At 36.6% G+C, this 13,817-nt stretch overlaps 1 long non-coding RNA gene across 2 annotated transcripts; it reads right to left on the reverse strand.

The window, feature by feature from the left end:
* Positions 1-4,777: 4,777 nt before the first annotated feature.
* On the reverse strand, positions 4,778-13,302 carry LOC131813862 (uncharacterized). 2 transcript variants are annotated; one of them, XR_009347010.1, is made up of 4 exons: positions 12,443-13,302; positions 8,283-8,432; positions 7,501-7,634; positions 4,778-4,889 (listed from the first exon to the last, which is right to left on the reverse strand). It is a non-coding gene; the product is annotated as an uncharacterized LOC131813862 (long non-coding RNA). The 2 variants fall into 2 exon arrangements; XR_009347011.1 differs by lacking the exon at positions 12,443-13,302 and adding an exon at positions 10,251-10,299.
* Positions 13,303-13,817: the final 515 nt, after the last annotated feature.

Genomic DNA, 13,817 nt, shown 5'->3' on the forward strand with positions numbered 1-13,817 from the left:
TCCAGAGCATATGTTTATTATTTTACTTTAGACAAAAACTGATTCAAAGAATTTTTCTTCTAAATGTCTATATAGTTTCTTTTACTTCCGATGAGACCACCTGCCTATAAATTAACAAATAAAATTCTTCAAATAAAATACTTTAAAAGTTAAATTGTAAACCTACTCTGGTCTTGTTCCTGTTTTATCACCTAGAAAATTCAAGAAGCTTTATGTAAAAACAGGTCATTTAACAATGTATTCCAAATTCAAGTTTTAATTTAACACAAACTTAGGTATAAACAGAAACTTCTAAGCATTTTTAGGACAGCCTCGTAGACATCATGTGAGGTCACTTGTCACAAACTCCAACAACATACTATGGGGACATGTTTGTATACACATAAACACATAGTTACGTAGCTGATTTGTATCTCTTTCTTTCAAGGGCAAGATTTTTCCTCTTTCAACTATCTTCTATGAAAAATATTCTTGCTTGGCACAGTTCACCTCCTGCAAGTTCTACTGGATGCTTTCTTAGGTTCTATCATTTTAGAATACTAAAATATGTCAGACTACCTGGATGTCTCTAAATATTTTACAAGAGCAGCAATTTTTTAAGATGATGTTTTTAATGTGTGCAGATAGATCAACAGCTTTCTCATGAACACTTATTTAGTGGGTATCATTATTAGTGTATGTCTAAAAGTAGAAAAGTAAAAATGCTCCATCAGCAAAATGCAGTGACTCACTTTCTACTTTCCCAGAATTTACTTCACACTGCAAAATAAGACCTGCTTAATAAAGAAAATATAGGAACACACAAAACTTCATCCCATCACAGAACCTTAATGGTTCCTCTTTCAACCTGTTTTGGGACTTACACACACATTTTTTTTTTTTTTAAAGATTTTATTTATTTATTTGTCAGAGAGAGAGCAAGCGAGAGCGAGCACAGGCAGACAGAGTAGAAGGCAGAGTCAGAGGGAGAAGCAGGCTCCCCGCAGAGCAAGGAGCCTGATGTGGGACTCGATCCCAGGACGCTGGGATCATGACCTGAGCCGAAGGCAGCTGCTTAACCAACTGAGCCACCCAGGCGTCCCTACACACACATTTTTAAACGTGATGGGGATGACCATAAGTTATGTGCACATATTTTCTCAGGATGTTGAAATTAAGTCTTTTTCATGTCACTTAACATGGTTTTAAATGACCACAGAATACTGATGACATAGCTGTATCAGAACCTTTATGCCCAACCCTCTTCTTAACATATACGCATTTACTATATAAACAATGCTGCTACAGTGAATGCCTTTATCTCCAAATACTTGTGCATGACTTTATTTGTATTCCACAAAAAGAGGAATTTATAGGTCAAAGATTACATCAAGGAAAACCTACGTATTATCAACTGATCCTTTAAAACAACTGTTCCAATTTATCTTCCCACCTACTACGAATAAGTAATTTTTCTGTCACACCATCTACAACAATGGACATTTTTCTGAAACAATCACTGCCAGTACATAGGTGAGAAATGCCACTTCATTATCATCTAAATTCATATTTCTGACAGTACTAAGTAAAACATTTCAAATATTAATTAGACAAGTCTATTTCTCCTTGAGTGAATGGTCTATTCAGGCTATTTGAGGTATATCTGAGGTATGTTTCTCACTGACTTCTCAGTGCTATTTCAACATTAAGCATATTAATTATCTCATACATATACTTTATGTGTCTATTTCTAAAATGAGACCTTCATTTCAAGATACATCTCAATTTCAGATGTTAAAATGTGAAGAAAAAAAAGCATCGAAACAGCAAGTATTTTACTTCCAACCTGTCCTTTACCTTTTGCCTTTGTCCATAGGGTTTCTTTTGTTTACCTTTTTAATCTAACTACAATTTAATTTTCCTTACTTTGTATGTTGATATTTGTCTTTCATAGTTTAACATTTCTGAAATTGATATCCATGTTCTACCGATGCAAGCCTTTGACTGGACGTAAGATAAAGGAGGGATTTAATTTTTTTCCCACAGACTTCAACTTTTTTATTCATTAGCGTCCTATTTTGCTCTCTCTTTGATATTCCATTTTTATTATATTTACAGAAGTCTCTATACACACAAACCTGCGTATAGAAAACTTAGGCCTGTTTTTGGCCGACCGTGGGCCCTGACTAGTCCATCTAGCTTGGCATCTGTAATACCTGTGGACTGCTGTCAAAGCTCACTCTCAGCACTCCACCTCTGTTCCTGCCCTCCTGCACATTATCTTCCACATGGCTGCCAGAATGCTCTTCTTCAAACACGTATCTCATGTCCTATTATTCACATCAAACCCCTAGTGGGTCTCAACTGTCCTCCGTGTAATTACAAAACTCTTTAAGATGACATACACGGCCCTTCCCTTTATGACATCTGGAATCTGATCTTCCCATGCTGCGGCTTGCCGGTTTTCCAGCAGTTCTTCAAAAGAGTAAAGATCATCCTTGTCTCTAGATCTTACTCCATGCTGCCCCCACTTAGAGACCACTGCTTCCAACCCCTCTTCATCTATCAAACCCAATACAGCAGGTCCAGGCTACTGCTGCAGCTGCTAGGGAAACAGAGAAATCCTTTAGAATAAGGAACCCCTGGACACGTATAGCAGGTTAAAAGGAACTGGATGTGCTATATCAGGTCATGTGCACTTATTCTACATACTCCTTTGGTTCAACTCTGAGGCACAATGCAAGAGGAAGACAATGGGGGAAGGTGGAGTGGCATGAGGGGGGAGGGCGCGAAGGGAGATTAACTCCTTATATTTCTCTTACTCCTTTGCCTCAATCAAGTCTTTCACGTGGAGCCTATAAGCAATTACAATAAAGAGAGAACCAGTTTCATAATTAAAATCAAAGTAGTTCAAGGGTACCACACTGCTTCAGCTGATAAATAAAAAAAGCTGCTAAAACATCTAAGATAATTTCTTCTAATTTTGATGCGGCTACAAAGAAAACTAAGTAAAAACAAGAGACAGACCCCTATGTTTAAAAATCAATTTTCGGAGCGCCTGAGTGGCTCAGTTCTTAAGCATCAGTCTTCAGCTCAGGTCATGATCCAGGGTCCTGGGATCAAGCCCTGCATCAGGTTCCTGGCTCAGCAGGAAGCCTGCTTCTCTGTCTCCCACTCTCCACTTGTATTCCTTCTCTAGCTGTCTCTTCTTCTCTGTCAAATAAAATTTAAAAAAAAATAATATAAAATAAAAATCAATTTTCATTCAAAGTTATCCTAAATTTTCTAAGTTTAAAAGGATTTTAGGATAGCCAGCTTTTAAAACAGTACTTCACCCTAGAATCATCTACATAATAACAACCACATCCAAATAAAAAATTCCTACACAGATATACGGACTCCTTCATCTGTTACTCATTCTAAGTTCTTCAGAGGATTCAATGCAATACGTGAAACATGCTTTCATCAGAGGCAGAAGAGGCAATGCAAGACCAAACAAAAAATCATGCACAGGGAATCAACAAAACTAAAACATCTTTCAAAATGAATCTGGATTGGTAATTTTTTAACAAGAATATTACAAGAAAATTCAGCATTGCAAGAGCACAGTGAGAAGGGCATTTTCATACTAGCTGGTGGGTAATCAATTGGTAAACTCTTTCTAGAAAGTAATTTTACAATATTTACCAGAGTCTCCAAAACTCTCCCTCTCTTTAAGCCAGTGATTCAGTTTCTAGGTATTTGTCTTTAAAAAATAATCAAAAATATGAATGAAAATTTATAAGAAAAACAAACACATAGAGAGCATTCATTGTGTGCCTGGCTCTACTGAAGTTTTATAAACTGTAATCCTTGGACCAACAATGTCAAGTAGTTACTGTTCTTTTCCCCCACTTTACAGATAAAGAAACTAAACACAGAGGGATAAATAACTTGAACAAGGTCACAGAGCTTATCAACAGTGGAGGGGATCTGAAGCCAGATTTCAGCTCAAGTCTATCCCCTTAAGCTACAAAACCACATTGCCTCTCCCCATAAAGATGCTCAATATGTTGATACTTCCTAGAATATACGAACTGAATACAAACACTAATAATGGAAGGACGGCTGATTAATGATGTATCGATTCATAAAGCTGACTTAAGCAGCAATAAAACACTCCTAAAGAATTACTGAACTGACAAATATTGGTGATATAACATATGAGAAAGAACAGGTTACAAAACAATCCAGTTGACCTTTGAACAATGCAGGGATTAAGGGTCCTAAACACCCAGGCAGTTGAAAATCTACACATAATCTGACTCCCCAAAATCTTTACTAATAGCTTCCTGCTGACCAGAATGTTTACTGACAATATAAAGTCTATTCACACACACTTTGTATGTGATATGTACTACATACTGCATTCTTACAATAAAATAACATAGAGAAAAGAAAATATTAAGAAAATCGTAAGGAAAACACATTTACAGGACTCCACTTTTACTGGAAAAAATTCACATATAAGTGGACCTAACCAGTTCAAAGCATGTTGTTCAAGTATCAACTTATATACCATACATGTGTTCATGATCCCAACTTAAGAACATATATTAATACACACACTGTTAGCTACATAACCGTATGGATAAACAAAACTCAGTTTTCTATGAAAATAAAATCTTAAACACATAATACACAAAAAATTTGTGAGATATAAAGTAAATGTATAAGTAAAAACTTTACTACTGAACATGTAACTAAAAATCTTACTGACACAGAAATTTAAGTTACTGTTAGAACAGAACATTACTTACTCTTTTTATCCGATGAGGTACGAAAATCTATACCACCAAGACCTTCATTGCCTGCAGTTGAAGTAGCTGCTGTGGTTCCCAAAGTCAAGCCTAAAGCATTCTGTCCAAATCCTACAAATAAACCAATTATAATTTACAAAGTCTTCACAATGATTTTCCCTCAATGGACAAAATTCTCAAATGCTTTCAAGCTGGATCCCATTTTTCTTCATAATTGGCTTAAGCAAATAACATGGAATAAGTCTAAAGCTGGGATTTAATGGTGTATGTAGTCTGGATAATATGATTTTAACTTCTTTACGTTTTAGGTAATTTTTTAAAGTGTAGACACACAATGTCACATTAGTGTACAACAGTGACTTGAAAACTCTATACATGCTGTGTTCACCACAAGTGTCACTACCCTATCTGTCACCATACAACCTTATTACAATACCACGGATTATATCCATCCCTGTGACTGATTCCATAACTGGAAGGTTGTACCAACTCCCCGTCAGCCATTTTGCCTGTCCTCCCTACCCTTTCGGGCAACCATCAGTTCTCTGTATTTATGGGTCTATTAATTTGTCTTTACTAAAAAGGTCAGAGTTTATCTGTTAATTCAATAAATGTGAACATACTACTTGTTTTTTTTTAAATCCTCCTGAAAAAGCAGTTTTAGTTTGTATATTTCCAGGTGAATACTTCTTGTCCTCTAGTCATGCTTTGTAATTGGATACTTTTTAAATTATCAAGTATTGGATGTGTTAATTAACTTGATGGGCATTTACAATGTGCACGTATATATGAAATCACTATGCTCTACACTTTAAATATCTTATACTTTTACTTCTCAATTATACCTCAGGAAAGCTGGTAACAGATAAATAAATTACATAATAAAATAATCCGGTAATGATTTATAAGATTTCAGCAAATCTTATAAATCTTATAAAGCAAATAGTGTCATTATTCATGAAATCTAAAGAACTGAGAGTTAGAAGCCTTACAGTTCAAACATCAAATTTCATACTCCCAAGCTTTTTCAAGAAATATTTAATGAAAGAAATAGACTTCATTTATTTAAATCCTACCTCACTGACAAAAGGAATTGAAGGGGCTAAACTACAGTTAATCTTAAGTCATGAAGGTATGCTTGTAAATCAAGTAGCAAAATTTTAAAGACCACGCATTGGTAAATCATCTAAGTCCATGCATTACCAAGCTCACATAAGTGTGGTTCTTTTTGGACAGATGCTATTTACTTTAAACAGAGGAAACAGTAGAGGTACTGAATAAAAGCACGGGATATATGAAGACTGGATTTAAATACTGACAATGTGTGAAAAATAAAATACAGCTAAATGAATGTCCATTAAAGAAAAATAAAAAACAGGGGTATGTTTAGTTAGCACAACCATAAATCAAGCACTGACGTGTGTCTAGAGCCTAAGAAAAATTGTAGCAGGCCTAAAAACTCATTAGAAAGACACAAAAACAATCCTCCACCTCCCCTTTCTGTTATTTTTGTGTTTTGCTCTCCTAGGACTCTTTAGGAGAGATGTTTAAACACTTATCCTACAAAGAAATGTATGTTACAGTCATCCAGTGATTCAGTTATTAGGAGATATTTTGAATACCTACAAGGTGAGACTACAGTGACAAAGACAAGTATCTGAAAGATAATGCAAACCTGAATGCTACAAATTTTTACAGATTATCTTCACCAACTCCTTTTTTCCCCTTCCACTGACCCAGAGTTTCTTCACTAAATTTAGTACCTGAACGGAGGACATGAAAGAGCTGTTTAATAGAAAACACTAGGTCATACTCCTTCATCTCTCCCACACGACCAAGTATTAGACACCTACGAGGTGTTGAGTAAAACTTCTGATATTAAATAGCCATGTATTGCTGGGAATGCTATGATTTTAACATGTTTCAAAGCCAAAAAGTATGTTTTTCCTAACACATAAATTGTTGAAGAGAAATTCTTGATATTATATTGCTATGTGAGATAATTATACAATGTTTTCAAATCAGAGGAAAGCTCTTCTCACTCCTACTTGGTATTATGTTACATTATTTATAGTATCATGTTTCCTCTATTATTCATTCATTTATATTTGTATATAAATATATTTATAGTATATCTTAATACTCAAAACATCGACAGAATCCTTAACATGAAGCTAATTTCAAAATAAGAAAGAAATGAAAAATCAATCCAAGATGGAAAATATGAAGTATTCTCTGCCAATTGAATTGATACTTTAGTATTTTCCTTGACTAGAATAAATTTAATACTTGTGTTCTAAAACCTTTTCTTTGAAGCATGCTAATACCCTTTCCTGATGCCTGTAATGGAAAGCCATTCTTAAAACCAGGGCTTGAAAGGTCAAGTTGATTTGAAACGAACTTAGATACCAAATGATCCAAGACTCTACAACTACCATTTCTTGATAAATTTCTCTAGAATAGTTTATAGGCTCCTTAAACAGGCCCTTCTTTGTTTCTTTATATAGTCAGTCAATACTGAGAAGCAGAAAACTTTTTTTCTACAATATGGCTAAGATACCCAATTATGCATGAAAACCATTATTTTATGATTCAGTTTTCATACGAAACAAAAACATTCAGGTTAAAGAGACAAAGTGGTCTGTTCCAAAGGTCAAAATACAGATAAAGTAAATTTAAATATAAATATTTACTATTTTGGAAAATGAATACCATTAATTACCTGATGTGGCTGTATTTGAACTCTGGAAAAGTGAACCTCCCAGCTAAGGCTCCCCCTAAGGAAAGGCTTGTTGATGGGGTAGTAGTTGTAGCTGTTGTTCCGCCCAAATTATTTACAGAAAATCCTGTAAGATCCTATAGAAAGTAAAACGGTAAAGGCTTCAAAAGGAAACATCATTTCTAAGAACACTGGAGAAAATACAAAACATTCCCCACCACCACCAAAACAGACAGCCCTCACGTCCATGACAAAATTCACTCTAGTTTTTCCTAAAAAACTACTTGCTAAAGATAAAATTACATATACTTAAGAATAAAGAGAAATAAGACCGTAAGGCAAACGCTAGTGACACAAATAAGAGTTCTAGGTAACACTAGAATGGGGTAAGGTAACGGTTTCCAGAGAATAATAAAGAGTTTTCAATCCAGGATGCCAAATTCGCCTTCAAAATGGAATGAATCCTAAGGCAGGCTAGGCTGATGCAAATTCTTTATCCTTTCTTGTCACCAATATGCTCCTTGAAAACAAAGTGTATATTAATAGTTTTACATTTTACCTCTCACCCTGTCCCTGCTTTGCTCTGTAAACAGAGATCAACTTCCAGGATGGCTCCTGCTGCTTTAAAGCCAATGATGATCTTTGTAGGATCCTAATTGCAGACTGATTAAAATAAAAACTTTCCAAAACTGAAGTTATCTTGAATAAGGTGGATCCCTCTATTCACTAACCAAAAACAAAACAAAATTCAACCACAAAACGTGACTTTTTCCATTCTGCCTCACCTGCTGGAGTTGACGTCATAGCAGAGGAAAGAGTAAGACCCCTAGCTGAGGTAGAAGTAATAGGGAGAGCAAATGGTGTGGCAGATGCGGCAGGTTTACTGAATCCTAAACTGAAACCTGCTGTAGACGCAGATGTAGTAGCTGGCGTTCCTGATTCAAACAAACAAACAAATCCTATTTTACCAGGACTGTATATGTATCACACCGGTTTCAATCAGGATCCCTAAAAGTTTGTGACCCTACTTTTGTAGCTAGAAGGATAGGTGTGTAGGTATGAAAAAGGTAAATATAGAAGTTGGAGCCAAATCATGGTGAATAATTAAAAGAGGATGCTATGATCTTAGGAAAAGCAAGGAAAAGTCCCATCAATGTGGTCATATTGAAATCCAGTATCAGTTCTACCCCTGGATTTACCTAAAACAGCACTTACCCTTCCTTTGCTCTATACTCAACAGAAAAATATTCCTCCCCTCCAACGCTATTTAAACCACCATTCTCTACTGTTTCCTTTTCCTGTACTTCTGTCAACTCTGGCTACTCCTTCCAGTCTGCTTTTGTCCATCTCCTTCCTCTGTTCAGTTCTTAAGTGATACTGCCTACGGCTCCAGGCCTGCTCCCATACTTCCCAACTACAGAATCTCAGCTAGGGCAACACGGGCCTAAATCTACACCTGCCGGAGTCTCCACTGGTTAGCTCTACCGGGATGTCCCTTAACGTTCCACCTCTACGCCTCCGTACACAAAATGTTTCCTAAACCCCCTGCTGTAGTCCACGCAGTTGCTCATGCCAGAAACCATAATCACCCCTGACATCCCTTCTCTCTCCTGCATTCTACTAGCCACGAATCCTGCTGATTCTAGTGCAGAAATAGCTCTGGATTACGAGCATCCTCAAAACCCTTAGCTCATGTCATCTTCTTCTCAAGAAAAAATATAACCTCTTAATTTGTTTCTGTGCTATCAGTCCCTCTAAACTTTAATCTATTCTTGGAATTATATCAGTTACTTTAAAAAAGAAGAAGCGAGAACACCAACAAAAAATAATACCCTGGTGATTCTCTCTGACTGAAGGCTCTCATTAGCTCTATACTATCTCTACCCTAGAGTCAAAAGGCGTGGCACACAACCACCTTTCCTATCTACTTCCAATCTGCTCTTCACACCCCCTCTCTCCCTACCATTCCCACTTCTGAATCCTAAATTCTAACCAAGTACTTTTCCTACTTCCCTGAGTCCCCTTATGACTGGGCTGTTGCACGTCTCCATCAGGAATGATGTTTCCTGCCCCCAAAATAAACTTCTACTCTTATCTTCCTCTACTTCCCTTGGTGCCTTTCATACATGTTAGAGCACTTATCAGGTCATAAAAGAACATGTTACTATACCTGCCAGTCAGCTTCACCTCATCACCCACTGAATGCCTTACTCATACTCATGCTGATGCTCTTGACATCATTAGTACCACCTGCACCACCAGTACCATCACCACACCACAGCTAATACTAAATGTTCAAAGCATTATGTATACTCAAGGCCAAGTTAGGAAGTAGTAGCTATTCCAAACTATTAAATGAGGAAATACATAATGACCTGCATTTTGGCTTTCCCTAAAGGCACTGAGAGAAGCAGCTGCCAGAAATTAAACTTCTGGATTGCCCTTACCACAACCAGAAATTCCTGCCCGGGTACAGTGCTTGAAATCCTGTATGGGTTCTAAAATCTCAGAAAAGAAGAGAATCCAACTGCTTGCCCCGAAGCCAATCCTGTCCAAAACTCTGGTAGTGAACAGATGGATTACACTTTCTGTGGGTCACAGGTGAGCAGCATCCAAATGAACAAAGTCCAACAATCTTTAGTTTACTTCAAATGTTAATTAAATTAATAAATTTAACTTTAACTGAGTTCCCATACTATCTTTTCATTCATTCATTTCCTTTGACATTATTAACTGTCATACTACTTGCTCACATTCCCTTTGGCGTATCGCTACAGAGAACCATGGCGTTTTTGAGCTGAAAAGAAATACAAAAACTTTTCAGTTCTACCCTTGTTTTACAGATAACCAAAAGCTGCCAGATACTACATGACTACCTAAGACCTCACAATGATTTGGAATTACAACCAGGGCTTAATTCTAAGACTTCTGGTCTAGAGTTTGTTGCTTTTTTTCCACTAAAAGGGTTCAAATGACTATAAAAATACAATATAAACTAAACCTCCAGAGGAAAAAAACCATTGCTGTATTTAAAGTTTTTTTTCCTGAATTAAACAGTCATTGACTTTTTTAAAAACTCCAGTACTGAAAGGCTGTATAATGAGTCAGTGTCTGTGATCTATTAGGTTCCTTACATGCTTCCTTCTATACCCCAGCTCTGTGAGATAATAAGAAAGAGAAGAGAAGAAAACCACAGATCTGGGATCTTTCCTCCAAAATTAATTCTTACCCAGAGTTAATCCTGTAGTTATACTTGTTGCTATGACTGGGGACAAAAAGAGAAATAAAATTTAATCATCAATGGCAGATGACATTTTGGGGGGGTTATTACAAGGGCAAGACTTAGAGTCATCCTCAGGATATGATACTACAACAACCAGTATCTTCTACCATGACCACTAATAGAAACATTCTTCCTAGAGCACTGGTTTTCATATTACCGGCTATATATAATTATATAGGGAATAAGATTTATAAATGCAAACAACTACTGTTTATAACAACATTAGGCAAGGAGAAAAAAAGCTACTCTAAGCCAACACTGGCACACAAAGTCGTTTCAAGGAGCTCACTGGAGGCTCCCGCATTCCTGCAGTTCTTATATTTTCTATGTGTGGCTGTGAAAAGTTTTAATCAAAGCTGGAATGTCAATGCATAAAGTGGTAACAGAGACCAAGAGGCCCTGTGGGTACAGAATAAAGAGTAAATAAAGAAATAAGCTTTTGAAATGGCAGCATTACTGACACATATTTTTAATAACCAAATATCTTTAAGTATTAAAAAACAGATTTTTATTATCGAAATGTCTACCAGAAACCTTGACCTCTTGCCCTTTTCCCATCGAAACAACTCTTTTAATAATATAAAAACTTAAAACGTCTCTTAGGAAGGTAAATTATAATGTTATAGCAAGAAAGGATGCTGACTGCACCATATATACTAAATTAAATTAACGTCCAAATTGGTAAACTTCATTTATCTTCACTAAGGTGAAACACTGCATTATATACTCTCTTGTAAAAATTAAATTAATTCTTGGGGCGCCTGGGTGGCTCAGTGGGTTAAGCTGCTGCCTTCGGCTCAGGTCATGATCTCAGGGTCCTGGGATCGAGCCCCACATCGGGCTCTCTGCTCAGGAAGGAGCCTGCTTCCCTCTCTCTCTCTCTGCCTGCCTCTCTGCCTACTTGTGATCTGTCTGTCAAATAAATAAATAAAATCTTAAAAATAAATTAAATTAATTCTTTATATTTAAAGAGGTATATCTTCATTGTGTCAAGTATACCAAAAAAGAAGTTATTTTGAAAAGAGATCTTGGGATGCCTGCGTGGCTCAATTGATTAAGCGGCTGCCTTCAGCTCAAATCATGATCCCAGGATCCTGGGATCAAGTTCTGCAATGGGCTCCTTGCTCAGTGACGAGCCTGCCTCTCCCTCTGCCTCCTGCTCCCCCTGCTTATTCTCGCTCTCTCTGATGAATAAATAAAATCTTTCTTTAAAAAATCGCATTTCTTTAAATTTGTTTCTCTTCTTTTTTGAAGATTTATTTATTTTTGAGAAAGAGCTTGGGGGAGGGGGGTGCAGTATGCATCAGGAGGATAGGGAAACAGAGACAGAATCTCAAGCAGAGTCCCCAAGGAGCTTAAAGCCCAAAGAAGGTCTCATTCTGCAAGCATGAGATCATGACCCGAGTGGAAATCAAGAGTTAGACCCTTAACCAACTGAGCCATCCAAGAACCCCTAAATGGGTGTTTTCATTTACACTAGAATAGATCATAACCAATGTTAGGCCTACCACTGGCCCTTAAGTCCACATCCCTATATATTTTTTCATCTTAATATTTACCATTTTTTAGGTCTGACAATCCCTATAAAGGGCAGACATATATGCCAGAACCTTAAAAAGAATATCCCATAGCTACTCCCTGAAATGTGACAATCCTCCTTACCTGTATTTGTTCCTCCCAGAGTGAACCCAGTGGTAGGTTTCGATCCAAGGAGCCCGGTTCCAAAACCACCTGAAGGAGCAGATGTCGTGGCAGGAGTTGCAGTGCTTCCAAGAGTTCCAAAATTAAGACCCACTGAAGGGTTGCTTATTTATAAAGAACACAAAATAAAGTCTACTGGAGCCAGTATTTCCTAAAGAAAAATAAAAATTAACTCTTCAAGGTTAAACACCTTCTTTCTTTTCACATATTCAATATATTGCCATAGAATACAAAAAGAACTATCAATTTATTTTTAACCAACCCAATTCAAATATTCTCCTGTTCTCTTTAAAAATAAGTCACATACAAAAGATTTCAGATCCCAAGGAAATCATAAACAATATCACATATTCTCCTTCTCTAAGTTTTATTGACAGTTAGCATATTTTAAAATGGCCACAGAGAAGTCCTATGAATGTGGATCATTTTCCTCTTGAATGACTCACGTATAGTCCATATTTCTAAATACATTTGTTCTTTCCCAACTACTAAATAAAGAAAAATAAAACATACTCAGAGAAGTTCTTTTAAGTGATCTTTGCCACCTCTCTGTTGCTTTATCACCATATTCATGGATTTAGGCAGGGACGGGGGATACAGTTACTTTTCTTGTCACCAAAACAGCATCAAGAACTGGGGTAGGGGTGAGAAGAGGAAAAGGACTAAACATAACCTGGCAAGAGGAAAATACAAAGTAAAAATCACCCTCTATCCAGATTATGTGTTCATAAGCAGAAATTCTCTTCAGAGTTTCTGAAAGCTCAAAAAGAACAGCTGGTGATAGCAAGTGATGTGAACAAAGTTCACGACTTTCAACTGTTCTTATCAAAACTCAGGGGCTCATATTTGCTAACTATAGTGGGAGAACAAATTATTAAAATAATCAAAATGTCTCAACAACCTAACACTCCAAAAATTGTACAGGAGAGTTAAAAGAGACTATAACACATAACATAATGGGAGCTCCCATTCATCCTATATAGGTATCTTTATTCTATCCTGCCTGCCCTTCCAAGACATAATCCCAAGAGAAGTCAAGGTCAGTTTTAAAAAGCTTATGTCTGGGACACTGCAATTTAAGGAGGTAGCGGTGTTATGGCTGGGTTCCAGTGCCAGCTCTCCAATGTCCTGGGACTTCTGTGACATAACTTAGCCTTCTTGATCCTCTGTTTCCTCATATGCAAAATGTTAATAACTTTGCCCACTTAACAGATTTTTTGCAAAAGATTGAAAGATTATGCATGGTGAATTAACTTCACTTAATAAATGTTATTACTGTCATCATTAGGAACTTAATAAATTCTACTGTACACATTTTATACAATGTATTACACCA

The sequence above is a fragment of the Mustela lutreola genome, chromosome 13 (assembly GCF_030435805.1).
Source record: "Mustela lutreola isolate mMusLut2 chromosome 13, mMusLut2.pri, whole genome shotgun sequence".
Lineage (NCBI taxonomy): Eukaryota > Metazoa > Chordata > Mammalia > Carnivora > Mustelidae > Mustela > Mustela lutreola.